Source organism: Rattus rattus, chromosome 2 (genome assembly GCF_011064425.1).
Source record: "Rattus rattus isolate New Zealand chromosome 2, Rrattus_CSIRO_v1, whole genome shotgun sequence".
NCBI classification, from domain to species: Eukaryota; Metazoa; Chordata; class Mammalia; order Rodentia; family Muridae; genus Rattus; species Rattus rattus.
In genome coordinates, this window is record NC_046155.1 from 176,178,659 (window position 1) to 176,204,359 (window position 25,701).

At 33.9% G+C, this 25,701-nt stretch overlaps 1 pseudogene; it reads right to left on the reverse strand.

Annotated features, from left to right (window-relative positions):
- Positions 1-5,171: 5,171 nt before the first annotated feature.
- LOC116894536 lies at positions 5,172-23,576 on the reverse strand (annotated as a pseudogene).
- Positions 23,577-25,701: the final 2,125 nt, after the last annotated feature.

Consider the following 25,701-nt stretch of genomic DNA (forward strand, 5'->3'; position numbering starts at 1 on the left):
TACCTTTACAGAGAGTAAAATGAATCCATCATTTCCATATTTTGAAAATAATGGAAAATAATGGAAAATAATATTATGTTTCAGAAATTACAGATTTTAGTACATTATCAAAACTATTATGAATCAACATATATTGGTAAAGGCTCAGGAGCTAAGTTCAAGCTGAGTGTACATCAAGGTTAGAGATGGTAGGGATTCAGTGCTCCCCAATGTCTTAATCTCATTTATATGACTGCTGTCCCTATGAGAGATGCAACCTCTATCTTCTAGTACAACAGGACATCAAATAAATTTCATAGTTTAAATTCTCCTACCCAAACACTGACCTTCAAACAATACTAAAGGCAATCTGTAGGGTGTGTGTGTGTGTGTGTGTGTGTGTGTGTGTGCATGCGAAAGTTAGTTAGACTTATCCGGTTTAATATGCGTGCTAGGGGTGTATAAGTATGAGAGGTGAGTGTTGTAAAATTATAATATTAATGTTTGATAGAATTCACCAGAGCAGAAGGAGGGAGAAGTGGTAAAGTCAGATATAATAGAATAATTATGCACAACAAGGCCAACTGAAAGGCAGTCATGCACAGATGAAATCTATGCAGCCACTGCCCAGTACTAAGATTAGGAGAAATGGGAACAACCAGTTTTTACAAGGAGCTTCTGAGGACAACTGAAATGTCTCCATCCAGGCCTACTGCAGCCAGCCTCTTATTTCAGATGGCAGGTACCCTGGAGGGATGTGTCTCCTGCTTCTCACACACCAAGACATCACCCTACTTTACAAGGAGCTGCCACAGGCTTCTGAGATGTCTCCATCCTGGCCTACTGCTGGCAGTCCTTGTCATCGTATGTTATCCCCAGCACAGATCATTGCAATCTCCATAAAATCCAAACACAATTCTTCAAAGACATGGAAAAGCAATTCTCAAATTCAAGTAGAAATGCAAAAAAACCCAGAATAGTGAAAACAATTCCTTACAACACAAGAACTGTTGGGGGAGTCAATATCCCTGACCTCAAATTGTACTACAGAGCAATAGTTATAAAAACTGCACTGTATTCGTAAAGATATGGACTCATTGATCAATGGAATAGAATTGAAGACCCAGAAATGAAACCACATACTTAAAGACAGTAGATCTTTGACAAAGAAGAAAAAATATAAAACGGAAAAAGAAAACTTCTTCAATAAATGGTGCTAGTCTAACTGGCAGTCACAATGTAGCAAAATTAAAATAGATCCATATTTGTCACCTTGCAAAAAGCTCAATACCAAGTTGATTAGCACCTCAACATAAAACCACATACACTGAATCGAATAGAAGAAAAATTGGCAAATTACTTTAATTTTATTGGCTCAAGGGGAAATTTATGTACTTTCTTTAACAGAACTCCAATACCTTAGACTCTAAGATGTAGAATTGATAAAAGGAACCTCATGAAACTGGAAAATTTCTGTAAGACCAAGAAAATAGTCAATAAGACAAATCTGCAATCTACAGATTGGAAAAATATCTTCACTATCCCCACATCAAATAGAGAACTAATATTCAAAATATATAAAGAAGTTAAGAAGCTAACCATCAAGAAACCAAAAACCCAATTTAAAAATGTGGTATGGAACTAGACAAAGAAATCACATCAGTGGAATAGAGAATGGATGTGAATCACTTAAAGAAATGTTCAAAGTAGAAAGTGAACAGGGAAAGGTAAATCAAAACATCCCTGAGATTCCACCTCACACAAATCAGAATGGTTAATAGCAAAACCTCTGGGGACAGCACATGTTGTGAAGGATGTGGAAAATAGGAACACTCCTCCATTCCTGATGGAATTACAAACAGTTTCAGCCACTTTAAAATCAATCTGGAGATTACTCAGAAAATTGGATGTAGAACTATCTGAAGATCCAGCTACAATACTCTTGGGTATATTCCCAAAATATACCCCGCAATGCCACAAGCATACATGTTACAATATGTTCATAGTGGTCTTTTTGTGATACCTAAAATGTGGAAACAATCCAGATGTCCCACAACAGAATAATGGATAGAAAAAATGTGGTTCATTTATACAATAGAATACTATTCAGCTATTAAGAAGGAGGACATCCTGAGTTTTCACAAAAATGGATGGAACTTAAAAATATCACTATGAGTGAAGTAACGCAAAACCAAAAGTACATGTAGGGTTTATAGTTACTAATAATTCAACATTAGCAAAAATAGTACAGAAAACATAGGATAAAGTACACAGAACTCAAAAAACTTAACAAAGCAAAGTTCCCAAGATAGAATGCCTCAATTCAACTTAGGAAATAGCTATTTAGATCCAATGCCCTACAGTAGGGAGAGGGGAATTGTAAAGCCCACTTCCAGCAGAAAGGCAGTGAGGGATAAGGTTGTCATCTGTACATACTGCACAGACATACAGATAAATAAAACAATAAAAACAATTTTTGTGAAAATTTTGGTGTATTTACTTTTCTATATTATGTTGATTCTTATTTGTTTTATTAGAAATGGCTTTATATGGGTTTATGTAATAATTTTGAGTATATATTATATAAGGATGTATGGTTTCCATAAGACACCTACTAGGGTTAGGCTTTCTCATTTTAATAAATAGACCTGAGGTGGATTCAGTTCATCATATTTAATGTTAAGGGACTTAACTGCTTTGCACTCATACTGGCCACAAATGTACTTTAAAGATAATGATTTCCATGTAAATTATTACAGGTTAAATATAACATTTTCCAATTCATATGTAACCAACAGTAAACAAATAATCTTTTGAATAATGTTGGTTCTATAAATGACAACATAAATTTGAATAATTGTGGCTAATTCTGCAATAACATTTTAATCCATTACAGTGCAGCACAATAAACTGGGTTTGTATAAAATATCAAATATAAGATTCATTGTGCTCTATACATAATGGATCAAAAAGTATCTACAAATTTGTAGATATCAAATCATGAGAAATTTTTAAATGTGTGTACTGGCTAGATTTGTGTGTCAACTTGACACAAGCTGGAGTTATTACAGAAAAAGAAGTCTCAGTTGGGGAAATGCCTTCATGAGAGTGAGCTGTAAGCCATGTTCTCAATAAATGATTAACAGGGGAGGACCCAGTCTATTATGGGTGGTGCCATTTCTGGGTTGGTGGTCTTTGGTTCTATAAGAAATCAAGCTTAACAAGTCGGGGTAAGCAAGCTAGTAAGAAACATCCCTTCATTCCCTCTGCATCATTTCTTGATTCTTGACCTGAATGAATTCCATTCCTGACTTCCTTCGGTGGTGAACAGCATAGACATAAGCTGAATAAACCGTGTCCTCCCCAACTTGCTTATTAATCATGATGTTTGTGTGCAGATATTGGAACCATGACAATGGAAACAAGACAATGGGAATGTCTAGTCCATGAATAAAGTCTTCAGTCTCTTCTTTAGCAGTTTTTAATGTTAAATTTAATCATTTATCCTCTTCATCAACTTAACAGAGGTCTTGAATCTTGATTTCCTACATCCAACAGGTACCTTTTTCACGTTTTCTATTCTCCACTATCTCATTCACTTACATGTTGTCCATAGAATATATAGGAACTCATAGTTAAATGTCAAAAAGAATAAATAAATATTAAAATTGAACATGGAAATATGGTATGAATGTAATTTTAGAGGAGATCAGTTAGTATAATAAATTTGCATAGAAATCCCTTAAAACGTAGTTCAATTATCAAATCTTTCTTTGCGAAAATGACAACATCCACAGATTTTCAGTGAGGAAAAGTGGATGTTACTGCAGAATGTATTCCTTAAGGGGACATTGTTAATGGTCTATGAAGACTAACTTAGGGAAATGATTTTTCCTTTATTTCTTTTTCTTTTTGGTTAATGCTGATGCACTTGAGACCCATACAGTATCCCATTGTGGGAAGAGAATTAATAAATGTGAAGATTTAGTGCAGTTGCATGAACTCAATTGTCTTTTTGGAAAATTCATTTTCTAGGAAGCAGTATAATCAAAGCATCTACCTCCCAATTCTTTCTTCCAGAATTTTGTAATTACGGGACCTCAATCAGAATGGCATACCTAGGGCAGACTCGAAGAAAAATTAGTTATATACCAATATCAGGGGTTTTACCTATCCCTTCCATAACTGTAATATAATTGCATGTTGACATATCTACAAGCCTATTTAATTCAATTTTGTTTTAGTTTTTTTATGTTTTCTTATTTTATTTTTACTGTGTACTCATTAACCCTTTCCTAGTCTTCCCCCTGACTCTTCCTCATATCATAACTCCTCCCCCAACTCGAAGAGGAAATCCCCACCTACAAAATCCCCACACCTTCCAAATTCCTTGAGCCACATGTCTCTTGGGGGTTAGGTGTGACTTCTCTCACTGAGGCCAGACCAGGCCATTCCTATGTTGCATATGGTTGGGGCACCATATCATGCTGGTGTATGCTGCTAGTTGGTTAATGGCTCAGATTCTGAGAATTTTTTTCCAGGTTATTTAAGATTGCCAGTCTTCCTATGAGTAACCTTCCTTCTAAGGATCCTCCAACTATTCCCTAATTCAAACACACTGGTTGAAGACTTCTGTCCATTGTTGGAAATAACATTTTTTTTTGTTTTAGATCAGAAAAGAATTTTCCTTAGACTATTGACCAATATCTTGAAGAACAACTGGAAGAAGAGACAACATCCTGCCATGTATGTACTCCTTGAAGTCAGAAAATCTATCCTGATTTTATCTTGTTGATCCTTAGTTTGTTTTTTAGTCTAATTGATCATTTTATTTAATAGAAGGTTTTGATGTGTAATTCCTGTCTGTCCTGGAACTCATATTCTGTGTAAGAATACAGATTCAACTGCCTCATCAAATTTATTTGATGTTACCAGGGGGCAAATCTCCATGAAAACATGATGTTGAATAAAATTTGAATAACAATTTGAGAATTTTAGTTTCCCCAGAGGAAATCAAGGAGGTGGAAGAGTGCAAGATTTTATGGACAACGTATGCAAGATTGGTAGATATGATACTTCTAGGCATCACTAGAGGTACCAGTGAGAGTGATTCTAAAACTGTGTACATGAACTGTAAACAAATATTTGGTGGGTATATACCAAGTTTACATTTGACAGAATTCCTGAAATATTCAGAAATATGATTTCTCCCTGATCCTTTGGATAGAATTTCTCTCTGGTTTCACTAAAATGATGTAGATTTTGGGTGTAAATATGCATCCAAGCATCCCTGCACTGGATGCCAAGATGGAGAAGATCTCCACAGCAACCATGACTCTGCCCTTGGTGCTATGGTACACAGGGAGAAAGGTTACCCAGACACTGAAGAATACTAGCATGCTGAAGGTTAAGTATTTGGCTTCATTGAATGTGTCAGGCAGATTTTTTGCCAAGAAAGCCATAGTGAAGCTTCCAAGGGCCAAGCAGGCCAAGTATCCTAGAACACAGTAGAACGCCATAACAGAGCCTTTGTTGCACACGATTATGATGTGGCCATGCTCAGAATGTTCGTCAATATCAACAAAGGGAGGAGAAACTGCTAGCCAAATTGCACACAGAATACATTGCAATAAGGAACATATGGGAATAATGTAGTTGGGTGCCCCCAATACCAGGAAGTTTCTTAACATTCTTCCTGGGTCTGTGATTTTGAAAGCCAGAACCACAGTTATTGTTTTGGCCAGAACTGTGGAAACAGCTACAGTGAATGATATTCCAAATGTGATTTGCTGTAAGATACAGGTAGCATTGTTAGGATGGCCAATGAAGAAAAAGGAGCACAGAAAACAGAACATGAGTGACATGACTAATAGGTAGCTGAGGATTCTGTTATTGGCTTTCACAATAGGAGTGTCATGGTTCTTCACAAAGACACAAAATACCACAACTGTGAAGACAGACAAACAGAAGGCTATTAAGGCAAGAGACATCCCCAATGGGTCTTCATAGCTTAGAAAAATCACACCTTTCTGAATGCATTTGTTCTTTTCTTTGTTGGCATACTGGTATTCTGGACAATTCACACTGATCCATATCTGATATCCAAAGAAGAGTTTAGTTAGTATTATTTCAGAAACTTTAGTGAAAAGGTATTTCAAGTAAGGTTGTTGAAAGAAGCATGTTAATGCTGCATCGATGCTGAAAATATAATCTCAAGGACATTTCTGCACAGCATTTCTTTCAGTTCATAATGTTCATAAAGTTGCAAAGAAACATAATAGCAAGAAATTATTTTGTTGTCTATTTAACATTGTTGATATATCATATTTAATGTTATCAGAAAGAAAAGATTTCCAAAACCACCTTCTGTTCTATGTTAATGTCAATTTGAATATTAAACTGAGAGAAGATACTTTCATAAACTACAATGCTGTTGGGTATATTTTCTAAATACAAAACCCTACACTCACTGTTTCCTGAGATAATTGACTGCTTTATGAATTTGTTCCCTGTGACATATTATGACTCTTATTTAACCAGTAATAGGTACTTTGGTATTCACTATCACAAAGTAATTGACATAGAAGCAACACTAAATTGAACAGGTAGTCTGTGTGTACGTGTACATATTTATATGTACGTGTTCATGTAAAATTAAAAATTGCAATTTGAATATAGATGATTCCTCACATAAGTCATAAGAAAAAGTTGGAGAATGAGAGGAGATATAATAATGACGTTTGAAAAGTAGAAAACATTTAAGAAATAAACACTCAGATGTTTCTTTATCTGCCAATAAGTAAACAAAAGTGTGGGTTATTGTCCCTGAGATTCACTAATATTAGCACTGGAGAACAAAAACAGAAAACAAAACAAAACAAAACAAAAAACCTCTGTTAATACTTGGTACTAAGAAGTACTTCACTTTGATCCCTTCTTCATTTGCAATGCTGAGCACTTTCATCCTTGTCTCATCTCCATTCCTATGTGTCTTAGTATCTGTGAATGTATTCGAGGATAAAAATCAGTACTGAGAAACAAAAATCAGTAAAATAATAGTGGAATCCTTGAGCAAGTGTAGTAATGTAGATGGTTTTTCTTAAGCAATAGCATCCCATTCCAAAGTTGTAATTCCCTTCATGGCTACAATATTAACTGTGGTTGTGTCTGAAATTAATTTTTATGTCATCTCAGACAATGTTGATGTGAGTCTTTGGTTTTCAGAATTCTTATGTAAAACAATGACTTTGTGGTGAGCTATTATTTGATAAGTCACCTAAAAGCCTAAGAAGTTGGTTTTACTATAAATAGAATAATTTACTCTAGCAGAGAACGTGTGTTCATATCTCAGCACTGGTGTCTCATGAGTGCATGTAAAATGTAATGACAGGAGTATTATTTCCTCTTATGTGTACCTGTACATGTATTACAAATCCCACACACATAACAATTAATATAATGAAATGTTTTATGGACTTTTTTGAAATTCATTGATATAAATATTAATTCTTTTTTGTTTTTACATTTAAAACAAATCAGTATATTTTAGAAATTATTTTCCAGCATACCCTAATGTTGCAATTCATGACTTCAAAAGAGAACTCTGAATACATTGCTTGGTTCTACTTCATGAATAATGGGAATTAAGTCAGATTGTAAACCTTAGCAAACAATGATTTAAATTAAATAAATTAAAATTAAATAATAATTTTAATAATGGGTGTGGATATAATATGCTGAGTTTGAGTTTCATCATACATTCTAAATCAAGGTTTAACCTTTATTCTCTACTCCCTGAATTCATATCACATCTGGCTTCGAATATGATTTTCAGAATTTTATGTATATAGGATTTTCTCTTAAATTTTCAAATACTTTTGTCTTCTATATTAATCTTAAAGACAACATGGATTTGTGTACCTAGCAGTCTCATGATCTAATCCAGTAGATTTTCTATTACATTCAATCCTTCATGAGCCCTATATGTAGATGGTGTGCATAATCATATATACGAATAATATATTGATAAAATATTAGTACTTTAATTTTGTTACAAATTGTGACTAAAATCTAAAGTACATGTTGTTTTACAATAGTTTAATGGTTGTGAAAAATCTTGTGGAGAATTTCCTTATATTGCAGCTTTATTTACTAAAGTATTTTTGAGAAAATGTAATCTGCTATGAATTTTCAATGAGTCAATATGTGGTTCAAGGCAAAAGTTATATGTATTTGTTTGTTTGTTTTTTGTTTTGGCATGACTTTGTTAATTACTTTTATATCTACAACTAGTAAATTAGAAAAATTAGATACATAATATATAGGATATACTATATTTTCAGTTGTCTTTAATTGACTTCATAATCCCAGGGGGGCACAAGAGTAGCATATATATTTGTCATATTTATCAGAGCAGCAAACACTCACTTGTCTCATTAGAAATTTCATTTTCAGGGCAGGGGCTGCAAACAAAACAGCAGGCTGCCATTCCTTCCTTCCAGATTTTTCTGAATCCAGGACTACAATCTGCACTGCACACAGAGGATGGCATCTGAGAAAAAATTAGACACATACTAATAATGAGTTTTAGCTATTTGTGTGTTATATTATTATATTATGATTCAATGAGCTTCTTTTATGTATACCAACTGATTTCCATTTCACTCTGACCAGTTATGAATATTGGAAATACATTGAAGAAATGGTGGATAATTTTTAATGTCTTGTTATTCAGAAGAAAAGATCTGATGGTGAGCTATGTGTAAAAACTAGAACTTTCAGCCTGATGTTTTCTTAGTTAATTATTTTCAATTTTGCACTAAGTACTGTGAACAGAGAGTGGGAACTTTAATTGGGATATTTTCTCAGCCAACAAGCCTGCCCTAATGTCTTTCATGCATTTTTAAATTAGTAATTAATATAAGATTTCCCATCTCACTGTGGGAAGTATATACAGTAAATAGTGTGCTTTTGAGATCGTCCCCTTCGTTCCAATCTCCAGATATCCACACTTGTCTTTCTTTGACTGTCATACCTCAAATCACCCTTCCTCTTTGCATTCCTTATGATCAAGTTTAATTAAAGCAACAAAGAAGCAAGTTAGTATTTGAAGATATCTGAGTGAGGAACAGTATGTCTTTCAGTCACTGATAACAAACATGATCTTGAATAAATTACCATTTTAAAGCACGAAAAATTGTGTAAGAATAAACAATGGACTATGCAGATACTGGTTTAATATAATTGGAAATAATAAAGTGATAAATATGGAGTGTTTTATGTGGTCAAACTGCTGCATAGTGGCTGAAAATACTGGAAAAGGCTGGATTAAAAAATTAGACTGTTTAAAATTAATTGAAATTTCAAAGAGTTCTTCCTATCATTTTCAAATTGTGGAAACAGGGTTTTACCATAAAGTATCTGTAGATTAGTTCTCATAATAAAGATCAGAGAATATTTTCTCTTTTTACCCCATTATTTTCTCTAAATTTATGTTAACACTGTACTATATTAAAGACTATTTTGAATTAGAGTACCAAAAAGGGCATATGTTTATGCTTCACATTAATTTAAGTATTTTCATATCACATATGGCAGGTTTAGCCTCATATTGTAAGGGAGACTGGCAAGAAACAGTGATTTTCAGACCACTGAATCTAAATTACTTGGATAAAAACATGAACCAATAAAACTACCTCTTATTTCTGACTTTCATGGATAATAATTTTCTCTGCATGAATAATGTAGAGGTTTGTGAAAGAAAATGTCATGTCATTATGTGTTCCTTCTGTTCTATTACTTGATTTATTTCTTTAACTTGAATGAATTTTGAGCTTGGTTAACAGACATTTCTGAATGCTTACAGAAAATAATTCTGTGTTGTGTGTTATATTACACTCAAAAATCTGCATACATGCAACCATGTTTGCATCTCTGGATTAAATTATCTCTGTTCTCAGAGTATGATCTTTCTGTTGTGTGTTCTTTTCCTTTGGTAGGGGTTTTATTTAAGAATTATTTCATACATATCAATCAAAGATATTGTCTAATTTCCTTTTTTCCTATTAATACACATTTTAAATTTTCCTTCAACATTATTGAGAAAAGTTCTCCTCTTGTTTGTGAATGAGTCTCCAGACCTTCTGAAAGTACCAAGGAATATCTTCAAATATAAAAAATCTGTGTTGTCATTGATTACATTTAGAGAATATTACCAAAATATCCATCTATAGTTGAAAATTATTTTTTTCTGGTTGCTGTTATTGCTGTACATGATGGGTTTTAATAGCTATTTCTTTGTCTGTTGTACTAGTTCTGTATACTTATTCCTTTGTATTTCAATCATCTAACTCAAACGTGTGAAGTACATCTTAAAGTTTATTAAAAATTGATGTTTCTTTGAATATGAATTTTTAATTGTATTCATTAGTAAACTTGGTATATTTCCCTGTATTATATGGAAAATATTTTTTAGTATAATGACAAGTGTTAGAATTATGTAACCTTATGTAACACTTGTATTATGTAACATTAGTCTCACTTGTATTAGAATGTGCTCTAGAGCTTTAAGTTACAGAGAAGCATACTGTGTAATAACAGCAATGATATGAAGAGAATATAGTTCACTTTAAAGAAAGAATACCAAACAGTGGTGAACAATGGTTTTATATTCATTATATTTTAGATAATATTTCTGATAGGACAAAATGTTTCATTTCAATATATTGTCATGTTACTGCTGTGTAGTATAAATCAATAAGTTAATACACACCCACCTTTCTACTTCCTGTGACCAACTCAACCATGTCTCCATATAAGTGAAAGTTTTCACGATGTCGAAAATATGGGCTGAACTTTCCTATCTTCACCTTAATCCGAAGGTGTGAGAAATTCTGAATGTGAACAATGTCATAGTCTTCCTGCACTCTCTCTCTGTGTTTCATAATCACTTTGTCCCCAAGAGGATTAGTAAAGTGGGTCTTTCTGAGAAAGGAGTTTAACTGAAAGATAACCATTGCACAAAAATGTGCATACCATACCGTTAAATCATAAAATTTATTATAATTAAAGCAACATCATTTAAACAATAAAAGAGAAATCACAACAAAAGCAATTGGAGACATGAAATTACCAGGTTTTATATGGAGGTCCTTTACACAGTTGGACTTGAGCTTTGCACATGCCAATAAAAATTAGATCAATTGCCATTCTTTTCTACATCCTGACCTCCAGTGGAACCAGGACCACTTATTGAAAATTCTGTCTTTTGTCTACAGTATAGTTTTAGTGTCTTTATCAAAGATCAAGTGACCATAGATGTGTGGGTTCATTTCTGGGCGGTCAATTCTATCCCTTTGATCTACCTGCCTGCCTCTATACTCATACCATGTACTTTTTATTACACTATTTCTCTTTAATAAAGCTGGACTTTAGGGATGGTGATTCCCCAAGTTCTTTAATTGTTGAGAATAATTTTTGCTGTTCTGTTGTTGTTTTGATTTTCCTAATGAATTTGCTAATTTATCTTTCTAACTCTGAAAAATTGTCTTTGTATTTTCATGGGTGCTGCATTGAATCTGTTTATTGCTTTCGGCAAGATGTTCATTTTTACTATATTTATCCTGCCACTCCATGAGCATGGGAGATCTTTCTACCATCTGAGATATTCTTCAATTTCTTTTCAGAGTTTTGTATTTCTTGTCACACAGATCTTTCACTTGCTTGGTTAGAGTTATACCAAGATATTTCATAATAATTGTGACTATTTTGAAGGGTGACTTTTCCCTAATTTCTTTCTCAACCTGTTTATTCTTTGAGTAGAGAAAGTCTACTGATTTCTTCGTATAATATTATATCCAGCCAATTTGCTGAAGTTGTTTATGAGTGGTAGGAGTTTTCTAGTGGAATTTTGTGGTCTCTTAAGTATACTACCATAACATTTGCAAATAGTGACTTCTTTTTAATTTTTATCCCTTTGACCTCCTTTTCTTGCCTAATTGTTCTGGCTGGTAATTCAAGTACTATATTGAATAAGTAGGTAGAGAGTGGGCCAAGTGGATCAACATCTTCCACGTAAAAGCAGATACTCTGAAACTAATAGAAAAGAAAGTGGGGAAGAGCCTCAAACACATGAGCACATGGGGCATTTCCTTAATAGAACACTAATGACATATGCTTTAAGATCAAGAATGAACAAATGGTACCTCATAAAATTCCAAGCTTCCATAGGCTAAAGGACACTGTCATTAAAGCAAAACAGCAACCAACCAATTGGGAAAATATCTTAAAAAATTCTACAGACAATAAAGTATTGATATCCAATATATACAAAGAATTCAAGAAGTTGGGCTCAAGTGAATCAAAAACCCCTTTAAAATGTGCTACAGAGCTAAACAAAGAATTCTTAATGGAGAAATAATGAATAGCTGAGAAGCACCTAAAGAAGTATTCAGAATCCTTAGTAATATGGTAAACAGAAATCAAAATATCTCTGAGATTCCACCTCACACTGGTCAGAATGGCTAAGATCAGATTATGGTAGACACTTGCAAGGATGTGTAGAAGATGCATGCTCCTCTATGTTCAAAGGATTTTCAGAAACTGAAAACATCAGATGTCCTTCAACAGAGGATTGGATTCAGAAAATGTGACATGGTTGAACAGTTGAAACTGCTCAGCTTTTAAAAACAATTCTTCAGAAATTTGAAGTACTAATGGATGGAACTAGAAAATATCATCCTGGATGAGGTAATCTAACCACAAAAGAATGTGCAAGGTATGCCCTCACTAAAAAGTGGCTATTAGCCCAAAAGCAAGGAATAATCAAGATATTATTCAAAGACAACCTGAATTTATAATAGGAAGAAGAAAAAATCCAGATATCCTTCAAGAAAGGGGGAACAAAAGGGAAGGAGGAAATACATTTGACAAATTGAATCTGAAAGAAAGGCTATCCAAAGACTTAAGTCAATGGGATGATCCTATATACAAATACCATTCATGAGCGGGTGTAACCAAACAACTGACAAAAGACCATGCATGTAAGAGCCTGACCTATACAGAGAAAATGGCAAAACATTGAATTGAAAAATATTTCCCCAGTGGAGGAATGATCAAAATACAGGACCTGAAGGGTTTGCAACCCCTAAGAAGAACAACAATATCAAGGGACCAGGAACTCCAGAACTCATAGGGTCCCAGGGATTAAATCACCATCCCAAGAGTACACAAGCCTGGACCAATGGCTCCAGTTGCAAATGTAACAGGGGATACCTTTGTCAGGTATTACTTGTAGGAGAGGCCCTTGTTACAGTCAAGTCTTGATGCCCTAGTATAGGGGAATGTCAGGTTGGGGAGTTGAGAGGTAGTGGGTGGTTGGGGGAGAGACACCATCCCAGAAAATATTGTGGATTAAAAGGTTTCTGGAGGGGAAAACAGGAAAAGGGATAAAATTTTAAATATATATTTAAAATAGACAATAAAATAAAAAATAAAATATTCTAAAAACGAAATTATCATAATAATCCAAGAATTTCTATTCTCTCAGACAGTACAACAAAACACAAACTGCAAAAAATAGAGAATCAAACAGAGATATGCAAAACACACACACACACACAAACACACACACATGCGCTCACACATACAAAAACACCATAAAACATAGAGAGGCTCATAGCTTTTCTGAGTAACACAAATAATAAAGCTCTTCACATATTTCCACACAAAGATATATATATATATATATATATATGTTGACACACAGATGTATATATTCAGGCACAAAAATTATATTATATATATGTATATATATGTATTTATATGTATATATGAGCACAATTATGAAATTACACAAAATACATACACTTGCACACATATAAACACACACACACTCAGGCATTCATACACAATCACCCAAATACAGAAATACAGCAACACACAGGGAGATGTATAAAATATAAGCACCAGGGTTTGGGATTTAGCTCAGCGGTAGAGCGCTTGCCTAGCAAGCGCAAGGCCCTGGGTTTGGTCCCCAGCTCTGAAAAAAAGAAAAGAAAAAAAAATATAAGCACCAGTCTTGAATGATATTTATACCCAGTGACATTTAGACTCACACGTAATTACTAAAAGGCAGGTAAAACCAAGACAAGCCCAAAGAAATAGGTAGGCACATACACAGTAAAGCAGATACAAATATGTATAAGCACATACAAACACTCACAAAATAAATACAATGGTACACTAAGACATATGATCTGACAATGACACGAAGAAACATACACACATATCCGGAAACACTTATAGAAAGAAATTCATAAATAGAAAAAATTTTGCACACATCCACAGTCATACAGATACATAGACATGCATGTCCAAGGCAAAATTGATATAAACACAGATACACAGAAAGTCTAAACAAATACACCTATTCACAGTGAGAAAGGTACATCCACACCTATAAATATATTTTTATAGATAGAACAGACTACGAACTCTCTTTCTTCTTTAATTACTCTCAGAAACAAAATAAGTTACCCAGAGGATTCACTGTGGGCAGAATCACTGGAGTACCCTAATGAAAACCATTCCTTAAAATGATTTCCAAACAATTGATGAGTATACATAAAAATTCATATTCTCATCATAGATAAAAGTCATGAAGAAGTACTGTTTATATTGAATATTGGAAGGAGTATGCTGATGGATATTAAGGTGCTCCCTATGAAACTACAAATTTTAATTGATAAACTTTGCCTTCATTTTCCATTCACATTTATCACAGTCACTAGATTTTTTTTTCTTTAAAAAATGTTCAGAAACCAATCTATTTTGGAAAATATTTATGATTTCATTAAGTGGGTGCATCTGAGAAATTCTAAATGGCTAGGTGATTGAAAATATCAAACATCATCTATTAGACGAAACTGTACAGATCCTTGTGGTCTCCATCTGCATATCCTCTGGACCCAAAACCTGCCCAGAGGGAACTGGTCTCTCAGAAGTGCTCTCACTCCTAAATCCGCAGGTGAGTCACCAGTTTTGCTACAATAACTGTACAAAGAGGTATCCATGAGAAGCACATAGAGCACAGGAACCATGGAGGAACCTGGGATAGAATCCATCTGGCCTGCAAGTCTTAGATAATGCAACACACAAAAAAGCATGATTCATATTTAAAAACACAGTTCATGATAATGAGAGAAAACTTTAAGAAGGACATAAATAACTCCCTTTAAAAAATACAGAACAACACAATAAAACAAATATAAGCCTTTAAGGAGAAAACAAAAAAAAATCCCTTAGAGAGTTACCAGGAAACACAACCAATAAGGTGAAGGGATTGAACAAAACCATCTAGGATCTAAAAATGGAAAGAGGAACAATAAAGAATTCACAAAGGGAAACAACCCTGGAAATCGAAAATCTAGGAAAGTGATCTGGAGTCACAGATATATGATTCACCAATGGAATATAAGATATAGAAACAAGATCTCAGGGGCAGAAGATACTATAGAAAACATTGACATAATAGTCAAAGACAATACAAAATATAAAAAGGCCCTAAGCCACAAAATTCAGAAAATCCAGGAAACCATGAGAAGACCAAACCTAAGGATAATACATTTAGAAGACAGTAAAGATTCCCAAATTGAAAGGGCCAAAAATACCTTCAACAAAATTATAGAAGAAAACATTCCTAACCTAAAAAGGAGATGCCTAAGGAACGTATGAGGAGCCTACAGAACTCCAAACAGATTAGACCAAAAAAAATTCTCCCATCATATAATACTTAAAACACCAAATCCACAAAATAAAGACAGATTATTAAAAGCAGTAAGGAAAAATGGCCAAGTAACATAAAGGCAGACCTATAAGAATTGTATCAGAGTCTCAACATAAAGATGAGTGCTAGAAGACCCTAGGCAGATGCCATACAGACCCTAAGGGAACAGAAATGCCAGCCAGGATACTAAACCCAGCAAAAACTTCAATTAACAAAGACGGAGAAAACAAGATATTCCATAACAAAAACAAATATACACAATATATTTCTGCAAATCCCCAATAAAAAGATATAGACTGACAGAGTAGAGACATAAACAGAACTCAGCATTTTACTGCATAGAGGAAATACACCTCAGTGACAAAGACAGACAGTACCTCAGAGGGAAAGGGTGGCAAAACTTTACACACAAATAGTCAAAAGAAACAATCTGGAGTAGCCATTCTAATACTGAATACAATCAACTTTGAACCAAAAGATATCAAAAAAGTTAAGGAAGGCCATTTCATATGCATCAAAGGAAAAATCTAACAAGATGAACCCTTGTTTCTGAACATTATACTCCAAATGCCATGGAACCCACTATTATAAAATAAATTTACTAAAGATAAATCATTCCTTGTATCACACATAATAATAGTCAGAGACCTTAACACCTCACTCTCATCAATGGACAGATCATGGAAACAGAAACTCAACAGAGACAAGTTGAAACAAACAGAAGTTATGAGCCAAATGGAGTAAACAGGTATCTGTAAAACATTTCATCCTAAAAGAAAAAGAATATACCTTCTTTTTAGGATCTCATGGAACCTTCTCAAAAACTGACTATACAATCATACATAAAACAGGCCTTAACTGATACAAGAAAATGGAAATATCACCATACATCCTCTCAGGTCACCGTGGACTGAAGCTGGTCTGCAAAAACAACAAAAACAAAGGAGGCCTACATGCACATGGAAGTTGAACAACAGTCTACTTAATGATAACTTAATCATGAAAGAAATAAAGAAAGAAATGAAATTAAAAACTTTTGAGAATGTAATGTAGAGGAAGGCACAACATACCAAAACCTTTTGGACACAAGGAACACAGCACTAAGAGGAGAACTCATAGTTTGAGTGACTCCAAAAAAAAAAAATCTAAAAGGAAAACATTGGAGCTTGCATACACTAGCAGGCTGACAGCTTTTGACAGAACACCTGAGAGCTCAAGAAAAAAATCAGACTCAGAGGTAGACTGAAGGAAAAATCAAACTCAGCGATGAAATCAAAAGAACTATACAAGGAAAAAACAAAACCAGGAGCAGTTTCTTTGAGAAATCAACAAGATATATGTAAACCCTTAGCCAGACTAATCATCAAGAACAGAGACAGTATCCAAATTAACAGAATCAGAAATTAAAAGGGAGACATAAGAGTAACTACAGAAATTTAAAATAAAGAACAACAACAACAACAAAACCCGAAACCACATCCTACTATAAAAGCCTATGCTCTACAAAACTAGAAATTCTGGATGAGATGGACAACGCAGAGCAATGGCAGGGTGTTGTGAGTGGGTAGGGGTGAGTGAGAACATCTTCATAGAAGTAGAGGGAGGGGAGTTTGAAGTGAAGGAAAGGGACTATCATTTGAAATGTAAAACCAGAAATTATCCAATAAAAATAGAAAAAATAAAGAAACTCTACCTTCAAGCAGTGAGTACTTGCTCCCTTCCCATTTCTTATTTCCAGTTTATCAACCTCTTGCAGATGACTCTCATGGAGGGCATGGGCCATGGCATACACAGCATTGTATATGCTATCACTATAATCATTAAATGCCATGTGAAACTTCTGTTCTGTTAACCATTCCAATGAGGCATTGGATGAATAGTTCCTCAATATTTTACAGTTAGATGCTGAGGCTTCATAGCTAAAGTACTTCCACTCTGGTATTAATAGATTTAAATCTCTGCTTCTGAGATGGTACCGTGTCTCTACAAAATTTTTAAATCCAGAAATCTCACCATGGTGGTGTAGAAATGCCAGAGTGCCATAGAATGTGCCATGAGTTAAGTCTCTCTTACTTGTCGGGAAATCTAACTCTGATTTGGTGACCCAAATCCTCTTTATAACTGGAGATTCCCACATTCTGAAGATCAATTCAATAATACTATCTGTTTCCCCATAAATGATAATAACATTTGTGGATGACATCACAATTTAGTTGTAGTACATTTCATTTTTGTGATCGAATGTAATCTCATTGTTTGCCATCATGTTCACAAAGGCAAAACAAATTTCCTTGTTTTGGGTCTCTCTTTTCAACTCTGAGAGAAATCGATTGCCTTCATCGTTATCTGAGATGATAAGGCCAACCCAGTTCCAGTTGAAGTAAAGTATGAAGGAGACCATTGCCAATGCTAGTGACGTGTCCTTTGGGGTCATCTGATGGAGATACGGAAATTGTTCATTATCGCTGAAGATGGAATGGAAAGGTCCATAGGAAATCTGAAGGAACTACAATACAGAGAGCAGCATGAGGTGGAGTGTAGTTTAAAAAACTTGTAATCATATTTACCTACAAACAGTTGTTGATTACCTATGACTTTTCCTCTCATCACAGATTCAAATGAGCAAATTTGGAAGCCTGGTACATCCATTTCTAATGGAAACAGCAAGCACAGCTGATTGTCAAAATATAACAAAACATATTTGCTTGTTATAATAACTTCTGTTCTGTCATTCAGTTTTTGTCATGTTATCTGTGTATTCAATGTTTGGAGAGATTTTAATATAATTACAACTTGGGATTATTTGGCTAATTCTTTTCAAGAAGGCATTTATGCCTTAATCTAGAAATACTTCCTCTATTTAACAGGAATGTCTAATGCATAATACTTCTTTAGCTTTTAGGAACACATATTCTTTGCTTGCTCTACTTGTAGGTACTGCTTGTACACTAGAGGATGTGACTCACATAAAGATGCTATAGATCTTCTTTTCAGGATAAGGCTCCAGTATACTCTGTGAATATCTACCTTTATCATACTCGGGAAAAAGATAATCAATACAAAGTAAATTTAAAAATGTAAACACAATTTGGCTGCCTAAAAGTGTTAGCAGCATATACTATTAAAAACCTCATCCTACTAAATAACCAAGCAAATTTGCTGCAAAATATATCAGACTCATAAGTTGTATTTCTTGAAGCAATTAGACATAGCAAAGTTAGATTGAATGGAGTTATCTCCAACATACAAATTTTCTTATAATGACAGAAAAATAATCATGTGGAAAGATATAAAAGAATGAGGTACTATAACCCCATAACCACCCTCGTTTAGAAATGTTCATTTAGGAAGGTCCACTTTTGCATCTTATGAGGAGAAAACAAAAGAAAACCAAAGATAATACATAGCAACAAATTATATTTTTAAATGATTTATAATAACTATAGCAGTATGCTGATGAAATTTTGACAAAGGTTCTAATGACAATGGGCACTCTGATCCTTAATGGTTGGTCAAGCACTCACTGTGGGTAAAATGGCTAACTTCGTAGACTGGATTGGAGGTTTTTCAATCTGTCTTGTGTCACTGAAATATCATGAGCTGCCAGGCTAAAAATGGTTTGTCATCATGTCTTTGCAAAAAAGTACTCCAGATAATTAAAAGTTGGCTTATAGATAAAATATTTGTAAACTAAAATTCTGATAATTCATAGTTTGTAACTGATAACTAAACTTATAACACCACCATGATGGTAAGTGATAAATGTGTTATTTGAAAATTTAACAATGAAAATCTAAACTTATGAGCAAGATGAAGACCACACATATCTGGGGATAGAAATAATATTTTCTAGGTTACAGAACAACATGAATCAATCTCTGAATAATGAGATTTGTATAAATTAAGAAACACTCTGACTGCCGGTCAGTCAAGACTGCAAGTTTCTCTCTGCCATCATGCCAGATTCAATTCTTCATGGCCTCCTCTCCTCTTCCATTCTGGAATCTGTCGATTTCTGGAGGTCACGCCTAGCAGAAGGCCTATCATGTCTCAGATTAGTAAGTACTGTGGAACTATATAGATTGATATAAGCACAAGTCCAATCTCATCCATTATTTTCTTAATATTTATCAAAGTTTCCCATGGAGAAATGATGTGAAGAATTTCTTGCCTATGATAACTCACACATGGAAATAAGAAGATATCCAAGTCTTTAAAAAGTGATATAGATGACATCCAATTCAGTCCTATAAGCAGAAACGAACACATAGTCTCTTCATTACAGATATAATTAGGTAAAGGCCTATAAATTTTTTCTTTAAATATATGGGGTGCAGTGTTTCCATCACAATAACTCAAAGTATGTTTTATAACCAAAGACATATTTGGTAAAAGATCAGGATTCCTGTTGATTTCATCCATTGAAAAGGCCAATGCCAAGGCATATTTGTGGTTTGTTGTATTTCTGTAAAAAAGTACAGTGTTTATTATGGACAGATGTCTATACACGATAAATTATACTCAATTGAAGCACTATTCTGAACTCGATCTTTCTTTATCTGACCTTTAAAGATGGAAACAAATGACTTTCATTGTGAGATTGTGTTGACATGATAACCTAGAAAATAGCAAACACTTTAAAAGTTCATGTCAGTGTGTCTCTCATAAATAAGATATGGTATTTATCTCTTTTACAGAGAGGATTTCCATCTTTGCTTTTGAGTGCTTGATTAGAAAGTAAAGAGAAAACAAAAGATATGGACAAAACAGCAATTCTGATCATGTCTTCATTTTGAAATTATTAAGCAATATAAAAAATATGTGTGTTATGAGAGCTATTGAGTTCATGATATTTTCTTGTGAGTTTAGTTAAATTGGTTAGGAGCTAAAAGCATGATTTATTTATCAGTACATGATAGCTTTCTGCAGCAACATTTGTTTCATGTACTTACAATCATTTATAATCAGTGGCCAATTTTCTTAACATATCCTATCTTATACCCTCATCTGGCTAATTTTTTTACTTCAATCTTTTGGTGAAAGAAAATCATTTTCTAAATATATAATTCAAATATCAAACTTGTATTTTGTTAATCATGCATGTCTATGCATACATTTGTATGTATTTGAGCAAGGATTACTTACATCATAAGAGGGCAATATATCTGAGTGTTTTGTTTTATTATTTTTTACAGTTGATTTTTTTTAATAAAAATTATTTTATTTCTCACATCAAACTTTATCCAACTATAATTAATTTTAATTTTTTCCTTTATTGGTTCTTTTTTTATTTGCATTTCAAATGTTATTCCCTTTCCTCTTTTTCCTGGACATAAGTTCATGCCATCCCTCTTCTTCTTCTATAAAGGGTGTTCCTTCCCATCCATCCCTCTCATTGGCTCCCTATATTCTCCCCTAAACATTGGGGGTCCAGCCTAGCAGGAACAATGGCTTCTCTTTCCATTGGTGCCTAATGTGGCCATCCTCTACTATATACGCAACTGGGGCAATGTGGTTTAGTCCCTGGGAACTTTGGTTGGTTGGCATTGTTGCTCTTATGGGGTTGCAAGCCTCTTCAGCCCTTTCTATCCTTTCTCTATTCCTCTAACTGGGATCCTGTTCTCAGTTCAATTGTTAGCTGCTAGCATTCATCTCTGCATTTGACATGCACTGGCTTTGCCTCTCAGGAGACAGCTATATTAGTCTCCTGTCAGCATGCACTTCTTAGCTTCATCAATCTTTTCTGAGTGTTTTATAAGATACTTTGCTGCAGACTATACTTACTTCAAATGTGCAGGTATACACTTGTGCCAAGTACTTAGTGTAGAAATTAAGGATTTGCTCCACTACCCAAGAATCATTCACCTACCTTCTATTTAGAAAGGAATATGATATACTTTGGCTACTTCTCATCATTATAACTTAATTTATAATAAACATCTTTGTCAACCTTTCCAGTTACAATAAAATAATGCTATTATCCTACTGAGAACAAGGAAAATAAATAAATTGCAGTGATATTTGTATTTTCCAGTATTATATGTTTATAATATAGAAAAAAATTTGATGTAGTATGTTCTTTTTTTGTAATAAAAGTGGGCCACAAAACAGTGGGAATGAATGATACCATACTTTGTTTATGCTTATGTAAAGACTAATATCTACAGTGTCATTCTTGTCATTTAATATAATCTGATCAATAAACACTAAACACAAGCCTATATATTTAATGATAAAATTTGAGGTAAATACAATTAGTTTTTCACCACAAATTGTATCCATGTGTTGTTTTCATTCTATACGCTATAAAATTGGCGATTTCATGATGTTCTCTATCACCACACACAAAATTGTCAATCAAATATTTTGCTAATATACAAAAGTAATTTGAGAACAAACCTTGTGCAGTGTTCAAACTACTTTCTTCATTGAAACTTACAGAAATTTCAGTTACTCAAGCTGTCTGTGTAGCCCAGCAGTCTAAAGGGCTGTGTTTTAAAACAAGTTTCAGCAACCCACTAAAATGAGTATTGATATCACATTGGTAGCATGTGCACCTATATTTTCTAAAATAAATGCAAAATGTCTCCTAAGATATAAATATCATTAAGGTGTCAGAGATGAACCAACTTAGACATGTAAAGAGTACACATGTTTCTAAAACAATGACAGAAATCTAATGAAAAATTCCTGTATCTCTGTTCTCAAATTTTACAGCTCTCCCACACCACAAACTATAACCTCTGTCAGTGACAAGGGACATAAGCAGTCAACACTGTTATTGATAGTCTCTCTATCCAAGAATGTAAAGATAACACTTAGTTGCATGTTTCAAATATAATTTACTCTTAAGAGAGAGTGCCAAACACAAGCCTATGTTACAAAAGAGAAAAGCCAGTGATTGTACATGACAAGTGTGAAGCACACAGCACACAGTCTTTTTGATTTTATATTTTAAAGCAATTGTATGTTTTGCCCTCTAATGACCTAAATATTCACTGCTCATTACATGCAAAATATACATCCAGGCATTCATATGAAGTATGAATTTCTGAGTATAAAGATCTTCTCTTTCCAAAATTGATGAAGCATTAAAATGCAAGAAGTGACCACATGCAATTAATTTTAGAGAGAAGGTTGCGTGTATGTAAAGTTTTTGATAACTATAGGCACCATGAATATTACTGGAACCAGCCTATGCTCTAGGAGAAAGACATTGATGGAAGAATTATAAGCAGAGTTTATGACCATTTATTTGCAAGTATTTGGGATAAAACTCAATGAAATATTATGGGATCAAATTCAATAAGTCACCACTGTCTAGTTTGCAATATAAACTGTTATTAGGTTGTCTTTAAATGAAAGATCCTGTAGATATTCATTTCTTCCTCAGCTTCCATGCTTTAAGTCAGAGGTCACCTGGAAGAAAAACAATACTATCACTGGATTAATTAAATGGGGAAAATAGGATTGAATCTGTTAAATAATTAACCTTGTTTAGTGGTGTTTAGACTTAACAACATAAGAAAAAACTCAAGGATTTACCTAACTTTCATCCTCAGAACACTCAAGAAATATGGAAGTGTCATTCACATGGAAAATACAAATGCACTTACAGGACATTCAAAGTTTGATTGAAATAATCTCTCTCCATAGGTAACTGAACTGCTCCAAGGACGAAGGCACAACTCATATCCAAGTATTTTTCCTTAATGTCATTCAGATTTATTCTCCAAAAGCACCTAGGATCAATGAAATTTGCCATGAGAAGTGGAAGGTTGAGGAGGAAAAATACTACTATCAAAATGAACATATTTTTCCTGCCTTAAGCCTGGGCAGTGTGGCTTGTGATGTACTGTGCTTATCAACACATCAAATATCTACCATCTTTTATTACTCTCTGTAAAGAAGTGTTTGCATATTCATGATTCACTTTGTTTTTCCAGATTGCTTCTGAGCCATGGAAGAAGGTTATTCACTTTCTTCCCTGGGGCTCTGCAACTGGTGACCACAGCTCATGGAACACAGATTCATAAATACTTTGGAGAATTATTCATTCTCAGGCTCCATGATATCACCCATATTTGTTAATGCCTGGAAGGAAGTCTTTTGTTCTAATTTGGTCTTGGAGGTTCTTAACAAGGTTATTATATGGACACAATTAGAAATTATGTCAGTGGATTGTATCAGAACATATACAGTGAGAAATAGAGTAATGGTACAGTCAGAGTTACTGGAGACACACAGGACATAGTATTACAAAATCAAAGACAGTGAAGGGCAGGCTCATGTTTATAGTCACTGAGATCCACAGACTTTGTACAGTGTGGACTATGTCACACTGATGGCATGAACAGATAATCAAAACAATGCCTCTGCTTCCATTTTCTTGGGAATCAATAAACAGACCAAGCCAGAAATATATTTAATCTAGCTCTATCCAAAATTATTAGGTTCTTCACTTATCCACAGTTAATTTAAATAACAAAGATTGAATATTAAGGTTTCAATAAGATCTAGAAAGAATGTCATGCTCTGTGCTTTCTTTTTTTTTCTTTCTTTTTATTTGTCACTATAATTATTTACTTTTCAAATTTTATCCCCCTTCCCAGTTTCTCCTCCACGAATCCCCTATCCTCTCTGCTTCCCCTCAGTCTATGAGGGTACTTACCCATAAACCACATCCAACTCAACCAAAGCTACTATAAACATAGTGGAGCACATGTCTTTTTTATATGTTGGGGCATCCTTTGGGTATATGCCCAAGAGAGGTATAGCTGGATCCTCAGGCAGTTCAATGTCCAATTTTCTGAGGAACCTCCAGACTGATTTCCAGAATGGTTGAACCAGTCTGTAATCCCACCAACAATGGAGGAGTGTTCCTCTTTCTCAACAATGGCAATCTTGAGTTTACTGAAAATTGCACACTCATGATTTTTTCTCAGTGAATTTGGACTGAAAGAAACCAGAGCACATGCATGCAATTTATTGGTTTGTGGAATTCTAAGCCCTATTCTGTCTGAACAAAACCTTAATTGGAGTCATATATTACCTCTGCTTTTATATAACTTCTGAATAGTCTTTCAGGATGATTCATGATTCTTGAAATGAAAAGTGTGATAGAGATAGTTAATTTTAACTGAACATGCCAACATTCATTATTCTCACCATTTTGAATGATGGTGGACCCATAAGTTAATTACCATAAATTTTGAAAAGAAAATTCCCTAATGAGGATTGAGGTATAGACTCATCCTCAATATAAAAAGAAGATTCTGCAGACATATTATCAATTTTCCATTTAGTTGACTATTACAGTTAGATTCTTCTCTAGAGTTTATGTAATTCTGTAGCTACATACTATATTCCCTGATGATGGTGACAGACATGGTACCACCTTTTGAAGTGGAACTTCAATTCAATTATGCAGCCATTAGTTACTCCTAGGATGTTCATGACATTGTTTCAACAGGCATAATGTTGTTATACCACTCAGGGCCCACCATTGGGTAATATTTATGATTACTACTAGGATATTAATTATCCAGTATAGTTGAATCTTCCAACTAGATTTCATCATATTTTTTGATTCAAGCATTGAATATCTTCAAAAATGGTTACTTATCTTATGAATACCATCACTGTTATATTTTATAGGTTATAAACATCACCCTAGGTTGTCCTCAATTTATTTCTTAACTTTAAAATATCTAACCTGCCCTATTTTAGAATACTCACCAAAGGAATATCGTACTTCATATCAAAAACATTTCTAAAAATTTAGGAGTTAAAGCAAAAACTTGTTGTCACATGAAGCAATGTAGATCATTAGAACATTTAGTATATTCTAATAAATTATTTTTATAACAAAGATGAGAAGATATTCTGGGAAATATTGTCCTTTTGTAACTTTTTAATATTAAAAAATAGTGTTTAGT